A 7,921-nucleotide genomic window follows, 5' to 3' on the forward strand; every position below is an offset into this window, starting at 1 on the left:
GAGGTCCACCAGCAAAAAAAAAAAAAAAAAAAAAAGCATTATGGTCTAAGATCCTGCCTGTGTCATTTCCTCCCCTGCATGACCTGGGGCTTTATACCCCAGGCCCTATGAACAGAGTTCCCCCTTTGACCCTGCAGCAAGCCAGGCATCTGTAGTTTCCCCACAGCCAAGATTCAAACTTCCTCATACTTTAGGCCCTGTGAGTAGACTTTTTTTTTTCTTTTTTCAATATAAGACAAGGTTTCTCTGTATAAATGCCCCAGCTGTCCTGGAACTCACTGAGATTTACCTGTCTCTGCTTCCTGAGTGCTAGGATTAAAGGCGTGTGCCACCACTGCCCCGCAAAAAGATTTCTTTTATGTAAAAGCAACCTAGACATTAGCAGCCCCTACACATCCAATATTCCAACTTCAGTTCCAGCTCCCACATCTAACCAGAGCGCTGGACCTCCATCCTTCTCACTGCCCTCCCAGAGACCCCTGATCCAGAACATCAAGTTTTCTTTCTCCCCTAAGTTTCACCCATCCTCCCCCTAATCCTACTTCAGACTTGGAAACGTGTCGAAAAGACAGCTCAGTTCCCTCTTTCTTATCAGTAAGCCTATCACTTCCTATAGGGACTCAGTCAACAGGTTCCTCACTTGTTCAGAAAAATCCAACTCCCTCCACTCCCACCGGTCAGTGGCCCAGCTTCATCCACTGAAATTTCTAGTTTTCAAGATCAGTCCTGCAGGGTTGGACCTCAGGACAGGCCTCACACTCTTCTGATGTCCTATGTGACCCAGATATAGGATGGGGGTAGAAGGACTACCATGTTTTTTTCCAGTGACAACCACAGCTTCTATTTTCTTGTCCTGGACACTCAGAACAAAGACCAGATGCCAGAGCCCTCCTCAGCATGACTGTTGACCTCTCAGCTGATGCTAGGGAGGTGGTTCCCAGACCCTGGAAAATAAAACTTCCTTATTGCTAGTATCATTCTACAGTTATTTCCTCTGACTTAACATCAGCTGCTGGAGGGAGGGGAGAGGCTCAAATGACTCAAAAGCTAAGAAGACCCGGGCCAAATTAGATGCTCAGCAGGTAAAGGAACTTGCAACAGAGCATGGCAGTCCTGAATTCAACTCGCAAGACCCACATGGTGCATAGAACTGAATTCTGCAAATTGTCCTCTGACCTCCATACACTTGCCTCAGGTATGCACACACCTTTAATCCCAGCATTCGGGAGGCAGAGGCAGGTGGATCTCTGTGAGTTCGAGGCCATCCTGGCCTACAAGAGTTAGTTCCAGGACAGGCTCTAAAACTACAGTGAAATCCTGTCTCGGAAAACAAAAACAAAACAAACAAAAAAACCACAAAAGAAAACATACACACACACGAAATAATTACATGTTAGAAAGAAAAATGATAATAGGAACTTTCAACGTTCAGGAAACACACTTAGAAAGTTACAAGATTACGGTATGAGGTCCCTTACCAAAACTGAAGCCCCACCACAAGAATATATGAGCATCAGCCAGGCAATGGTGGCACATGCCTTCAATCCCAGCACTCACAAGGCAGAGTTCGAGGCCAGCCTGATCTACAGAGCGAGTTCCAGAACATGCTCCAAAGCTACAGAGAAACCCTGTGTGTCGGAGGGAAGCATTGAACAATTAAGATAGGATGCAGGTGGGTGGTGGATATTTCATTGGATTGGGGCGAGTGTGAGGGGTGGACATTTTATTTAGTTGGGCAGTGGTGGTGAATGCCTTTAATTCCCAGTCCTTGGGAGGCAGAGGCTGGTGGATCTCTGAGTTCTAGGATAGCCTAGTCTACAAGAGTTGCAGATGGGCAGATCTACACAGAGAAACCCTGTCCCAAAAAACCTTCTGCCCAGCTACATACAAGTATGCTCCAGGAATGTATCTTTCTTTCTTTCTTTCTTTATTTCTTTCTTTTTTTTTTAAAAAAAGACATGATAGTTTATTTGAGCCAAACAGGTCGTGAACACAAATTCATTCAAGTTACCCTGAATGAAGTATTTCAGCGCGGCTGCGTTTTAAAAACAAACCAAAGGGGCTGGAGAGATGGCTCAGAGGTTAAGAGCACTGACTGCTCTTCCAAGGGTCCTGGGTTCAATTCCCAGCAACCACATGGTGGCTCACAACCATCTATGATGAGGTCTGGTGCCCTCTTCTGGCATGTGAACATACATGGAAGAAATGTTGTATACATAATAAATAAATCTTTAAAAAAAAAACTGAGGAAGGTATGACTTTACAGCTCTGTTGGTAGAGGGTTTGCTCCTCAACACAGGATGGACCAGGTGTGGTGGTACATGATTGTAAGCACACAGAAGGTGGAGACTGGAAAATCAGAAGTTCAAGACTATCCTCAGCTACTCAGGGAGTTCAAAGCCAACCTGGGTTACATGGGCTATATACTGAAAATATATTTCGATCTGAAGTTTCATACAACTAACTCCTGGGTTGCTGGGATGGTCCAGGCCGGACACCTCACCCTTATTCCTGTCCCAGGTCGTTTTCACACGTGACTCTGAACCCATTTTTGGCCTAAATTAGGAATCTTCCCGCGCTGGCATCTATGGCTGAGCATACGTAAAAGGTACGAGGGCCACCGACCTGTGACCCAGAAATGTATCTTTCAACACCTATGCTGGGATGGTTTTTCAGTGATGCCCATGCCCCTCCCTGTAAGTATCCCAATCAACTCACTGGCTCAACAGGCTGTACCTGGCTTAACAGATTATCATCCTTTTTTGGTCCATCATCCTTTTTTGTTTTTGAGACAGGGTTTCTCTGCGTAGCCCTGGATGTCCTGGAACTCACTCGGCAGACCAGGCTGGCCTCGAACTCACAGAGATCCGCCTGTCTTTGCCTCCCTTGTGCTGGAATTAAAGTTGTTTCCCACCACCCCGCAGCGGTACATCATCTTATGCTCTGAGACAAGCATAAGCTATTCCTAACTTTCCCTCAGGAAAAGTCATGCTAAGGTCAGGCCCGTGGAAAGACAAAAGGGCAGGCTTTAACCTCTGGAAGCTCACATCGTCCCAGAAGAGCTCCCAAAAGTACACAGGAGCCAGCTCCTGGATACAACTTCTTAGGCACATGGATAACTCTGATTATATCATCTGGAACCCTACCAGGCTCCTCCTCTATCGGGGATCTAGAAATCGAGGCACCATTCCCCTCCTCCCTCATACCCAGAGATGGGGCCCTAGATCCTGCAGATCCAATTCACTATTCCCGGTCAACCTCCCTTAGTAAGACCCAGGAAATCACCAGCCCTCCTATCATAGACTCAGAAGTTCAGGTTCCAAGCACTTCGCTCTTAGGCTCAGGGGTCCAGGCTCCAGGCCCTCCTCCAAAGACTCAAAAGAAAAGCACCCTAGATACTCTTCCCTTAGATCCAGAACCCCCCAGCCTTTTCCCTTAAACTCGGAGCTCTTCCTACCCCAGCCGTTAACCTTCAAGAACTGTAATTACAGTCCAGACCACAACTGTTCCACTCTCAAGAACTAGGAAATGGGGCCACTAGCACACTCACCTGCTGTCTTAACTGAAGATTGGAAGGAGGAAGATCACGGTGCGAAGGCGGAAATGGTTGAGCACCTGGAAAAGGCTGAACAGAAGCCCTGAGAAAAAGAAAGGCAGTCAGGACGGAATTCAGACTGTCCTTCCTCGCAACACCCTAACCCCGAGCCCTAGACGCGACAGCAGGGACAAATCTCCCGTTGGGGACGCATACTTGGCAGCCTGCACCGGGGTGAGGTCTCAGAGAGTAACCGGAGGAAGCACCGCCCTCTCGTCCCTCCCCTTAGGATTAGCCGCGTGGGCGAAGTGGAAGCAAAAGTGGACAAAGGGCCGGCCCTCGGGACCGCTAAGGCGTGAGTGATGTTAACCGCTTAGCCGAGCCTTGCAGTCGGCTGGATTGAGATCCCTGGGCGGAGGTTGTGGGAGCGGGAAGCCCAGCCTCGCCCCGCGTCTCCGCGCCTTATAAGGGCTTTAAGTCGCCTCAGTCTGGGCTATGTGGCAGGGACCAGGAGGTGGTGCCAAAATCCAGGAGACCCACTCGGAGGCTACCCACCCCTCCAGGACACCCTAGCTAGAGACTGGCTGTATGTGTACGTGTGTGTAGGAGAATGTGTGAATGTGTGTGTGTGTGTGTGTGTGTGTGTGTGTGTGTGCGCGCGCGCGTTTCCAAAGAAGCGGGAGGGTCTGATTTGTAGTTCCTTGAAAAGTGAGTTGGGAGAACCAGGCAGAACTGATTCAGTGTGTGGGGGTAGGGGGATGGGAAGAATCTTGGGTTCTAGGAGGAGGCGAGAGGGTGTGTGGTTCCTTGAAAAGTGAGTTGGAAGCCAGACAGAACTGACCCCCACAAGTTGTCCTATGACCTCCACACATGCCTTGTGGTATGTGCGTCCCCAACCCCATGCAAAGTAAGTACATTTTAAAAATCTATTTTGAGACAAGCTCATGCTATGTGCTGGCCTGGAGCTCACAGAGATCCGTATGCCTCTGTCTCCCAAGTACTGGGAATTTTTATTTTATCTTTTTTTTTTTTTTCCCCTCCAAGAATGGATTGGAGATGAGTCTGACCTGGTAGCGCAGGACTGTATTCCCAGAACCCTGGCAAAGGCCGAATTGGAAATTCAAGGCCTTCCTGTAGCCATAGACTTCAAGACAAACCAAAACTCAAAAAGGGGGGGGGGAGAGATCGGTAGTGGTGAAGTAGGTGGAGGTACTGGGTTCAACCCCCAACAACCAGTGGGGGTGTGGTTAGGAAAATAAAACTCTTGAGTACCCACCAGACCTGAACTCCTTTAAAAGGCTCCGAATTCGCCTTGCTAAACTGGAGGACGCATCGCTTTCCCAGCTCCAGGCTGTAAAACTCATGCTAAATTAGAATTAGGTACACACAATAAATGTAGGTTCCCAGGTCAGTGCTAGTTCACCTGGTAGATGCCACAGGAAGGGAGAACCTCAGTTCCACCTGGAACAGCCAGTGGGAAGCCAGGATTAGTCCCATACCCAACACTGTCAAAAGTGGGCTACTGATCGCCTTTAATCCCAACAGTCAGGAGGCAGAGACAGGCGGATCTCTGCGAGCTCAGGGCCAGCAAGGTCTACCTACAGAGCAAGTTCCAGGACAACCAAAGTTATACATGGAGAGACCCTGTCTTTCAAAAAAAAAAAAAGGAGAAGAAGTAGGCTACCGTCCCGCCATAAACATCCTTCGGTCTGGAGGAAGGTTGTTTAGGAAAGGAGGGAGAAGAGAAAGGGAAACGTGAGACCTAAGAGTGACTACGCCCTTGCCCCTCGACAGGGCCTCCAGCACTGTTTGAAATCAGAGCTCAGGAATGCTCAAAGACCTAAGCAGGGCAAGGAAACGCCCCTTGAGCTTCCTCCTAGATCTAGTTCCACTCTCTTGGGCCACACCCAGCACCCCTGCTACCATCCCCCCCCAGCTACACTCCTGAGGTCAACCATCACTCCAGAGACTCGGGCACTGCCCTGATCAGACTCCCGGCCACGCCCCACACCTTCAGTGGGCACAGCCTTAATCCCACAACTCCTCCCACACTCCAACTGCCCATACAGGGCCTCTGGAAGGAGGTTCAGACCACGGAATTCTCCCCATCCTGAGCACTTCTGGGTACCAGATGCAAACCTCTTATCCAAGAGTCCCATCTCCCCTCAGATTCAAGCATCTATACTCCATCTCTCCAGGTCCTCAAACCCTGGAGTCCGGATCCCAGTCGCACCCGCCTCCTTCAGTCCAAGTTCAGAGCCCAGTCCTTCCTCCCTCAGAACAAATTCAGACCCCCGCCCTCCTCCGGATTAAACCCAAAATCCAGCCCTCCGTGCCCCAAGACCCATCTAAGTCCGGATCCCAGGCCTGTTCGGTCTTACCTAGTATTCCAGACCCCATCTCACCTCTCTCAGCCTCAAGGGCTCAACACCCACCGTCCTACCTCAGAGCCAGGCGCCCACTCTCTAATCCCTTCTCGTTACCATGTTAGACCTGAATGAGCTCAGGGTTCTGGCTCAAATGGAGTGTTTCTAGGGACCCAGACATCTGAATCCCTGCTCACTTCTCTTTCTAGACCCCTGGATCTTGGGCTCCCACTCCTTCCCTTCGGGGTCTGCAGCCTCACCTCTCCGGTCAGTGGCGTCTGCGGCAGAAACAGAGCAACAGCTGCAGACCAGAAGGGTCTTGGGCTGGGTGGAGTTGACCATCTGAGAAGCGTGCGAGGGCGGGGCCGAGGGCGGGGTTGAGGGCAAGGTTTGGGCCTGATTTGGACCGTGAAGGGGGTACTTTCCTCCGCTTGAGCTATCCCTGGTCGGCCCCCAGGCGGGGCTAATGTCACACCACGCCCCTCTAAAGACTAGAACGTCGCCTATTTCTAGCCCAACCAGGGAGGGGGTGCAGGGCTGAGGTCACCGTTGACGTGGAGACAAAACAGGAAGACACAGCAGCTGGCGGCGCGGGGGCTCCCAGGGGCTATCCTCCTTGACATAGCTCTAGAATGAACTCTCCAGGGTAGGCCCGAGAATGCCGTTGCCGTAGAAACCTGCATGTTTACGGTTTGTTTTTAGATGGAGTCCCCTTCCCCGCTCCCCCTCGCCCCTAGCGTGGGTACCCACGCCTAGTCTTACCCCTCATTCAATTTTCCCTCTTTCTGCTCCTGCCCTTGTCTATCTGATCCCCAACGCTGACTGGAGAAAAGAAAGAAAGAAAAAAAAAAAAAACCATATCCAGGTCGCAGCGTATTTAGGGCCAGACCTCACAGTTTAACAGAATCTATGGGCTAGGGTCTTGTCTACCTGAAAAAGAAAGGAATTTAGGGTGCCAGGCCTAGAGCTTTTAGGAGTTCTGAGCAAGCAACCTTGAGAAGCGAGGCTCCATCCCCAAAGAACAAAGACTATATTTCTGTGTTGGGGGGGGGGGGCTCTTCCTAGACGTGAGTGGGCCGGAGTGGGCCATGCACTGTAACTGCGGCAAGAGGACTGGGCCACGCCTCTGAAGATCACAGTCAAGAGAGGCGAAGGGGTGATGAACAAGTAACTAAATTACTGGAATTCTGGGGGAGAGGGGGTGTCTGAGCGATCAGACGGTTTTCAGAATATATGTGGCTAGTTGTCTGCTGAGCCTCCTAAGTCTAGAAGGGCGAGCTATTTTTGGCTAGCATTCCTGCCTTCAGGAAACAGGGAGGGACTCAGAATCTTTACGAGGATGGGCCTGGAGCCTGGAGTTCTGAATTCTGGGTTCTACCATATGGGAGGGATACGGTGGACCCTGTGGTGGCCCGAGGAGGGGGGGCAAAGCAGGGAAGGGCTTTAGGATTGGGCTTTTTTTTTTTTTTTGGTCGGATTTGAGGACCTGAAAGGACTGGACCTAGCCAAATGGGAAAGGGAGCTGAAGGTCGTGCTGCCGAGGGAGCTGCTGAAGGTCGCGACGCCGGCCCCTTGGGCAGGGCGGGGACCCGGGATACCTGGCTCCCTCCCTCCTAGTCGCCCTCACTCACCCCGCTCTGCAGCGGTCCCGGGCGCGGCACTGCTCCGCTGCTGCTGGGCGGGGCCTAGAGGCGGCTGCAGATGCTAGGCTCTACCCCGCGGCTGCTTCTGGTCGTCTTCCAAGAGGTCTAAGGAGGTTTAGAGGCGCAGCCCTATAGTGGGAGCCAGGAACGTTGCGAAGGGAAGGGTCGGAAGGGGTCCAGGATCTCAGAACCGCCAGCAACGTGCCCTACGGTGGAGGGAGGAGCTGTAGCGGGGGACCTGGGCGCTTGCTTTAGGATTTGCCGAAGTGGGGGTGGGGACCGAGGTATAGGGAATGGGTAGGTGAAGAACTGCACACTCACTTTGCATTCCCGCGAAGAGACACAAACAGACCCTCTTCATCATCCTCTGGCCTGCG

The 7,921-nt window shown here is 51.4% G+C and overlaps 1 protein-coding gene across 4 annotated transcripts in view; it reads right to left on the reverse strand.

Annotated features, from left to right (window-relative positions):
- Nucleotides 1-7,641, reverse strand: part of Myadm (myeloid associated differentiation marker) — an 11,302-nt gene extending 3,661 nt beyond the window's left edge. The window contains exons 1-2 of one of the 4 annotated variants that reach the window (XM_050129861.1): nt 7,533-7,641; nt 3,551-3,638 (exon numbers count right to left, since the gene is read on the reverse strand). The gene's annotated coding sequence lies outside the window, so the exon portion shown is untranslated. Of the gene's footprint in view, nt 1-3,550; nt 3,639-3,751; nt 3,896-4,811; nt 4,879-6,161; nt 6,318-7,532 lie in introns of those variants that run through there. The other 3 variants (XM_050129858.1, XM_050129862.1, XM_050129860.1) reach the window with 3 other exon arrangements.
- Nucleotides 7,642-7,921: the final 280 nt, after the last annotated feature.

The sequence above is a fragment of the Alexandromys fortis genome, unplaced genomic scaffold, assembly GCF_014885135.2.
Source record: "Alexandromys fortis isolate MF-2015 unplaced genomic scaffold, M_Fortis_MF-2015_v1.1 scaffold_282, whole genome shotgun sequence".
Taxonomy (NCBI): Eukaryota; Metazoa; Chordata; class Mammalia; order Rodentia; family Cricetidae; genus Alexandromys; species Alexandromys fortis.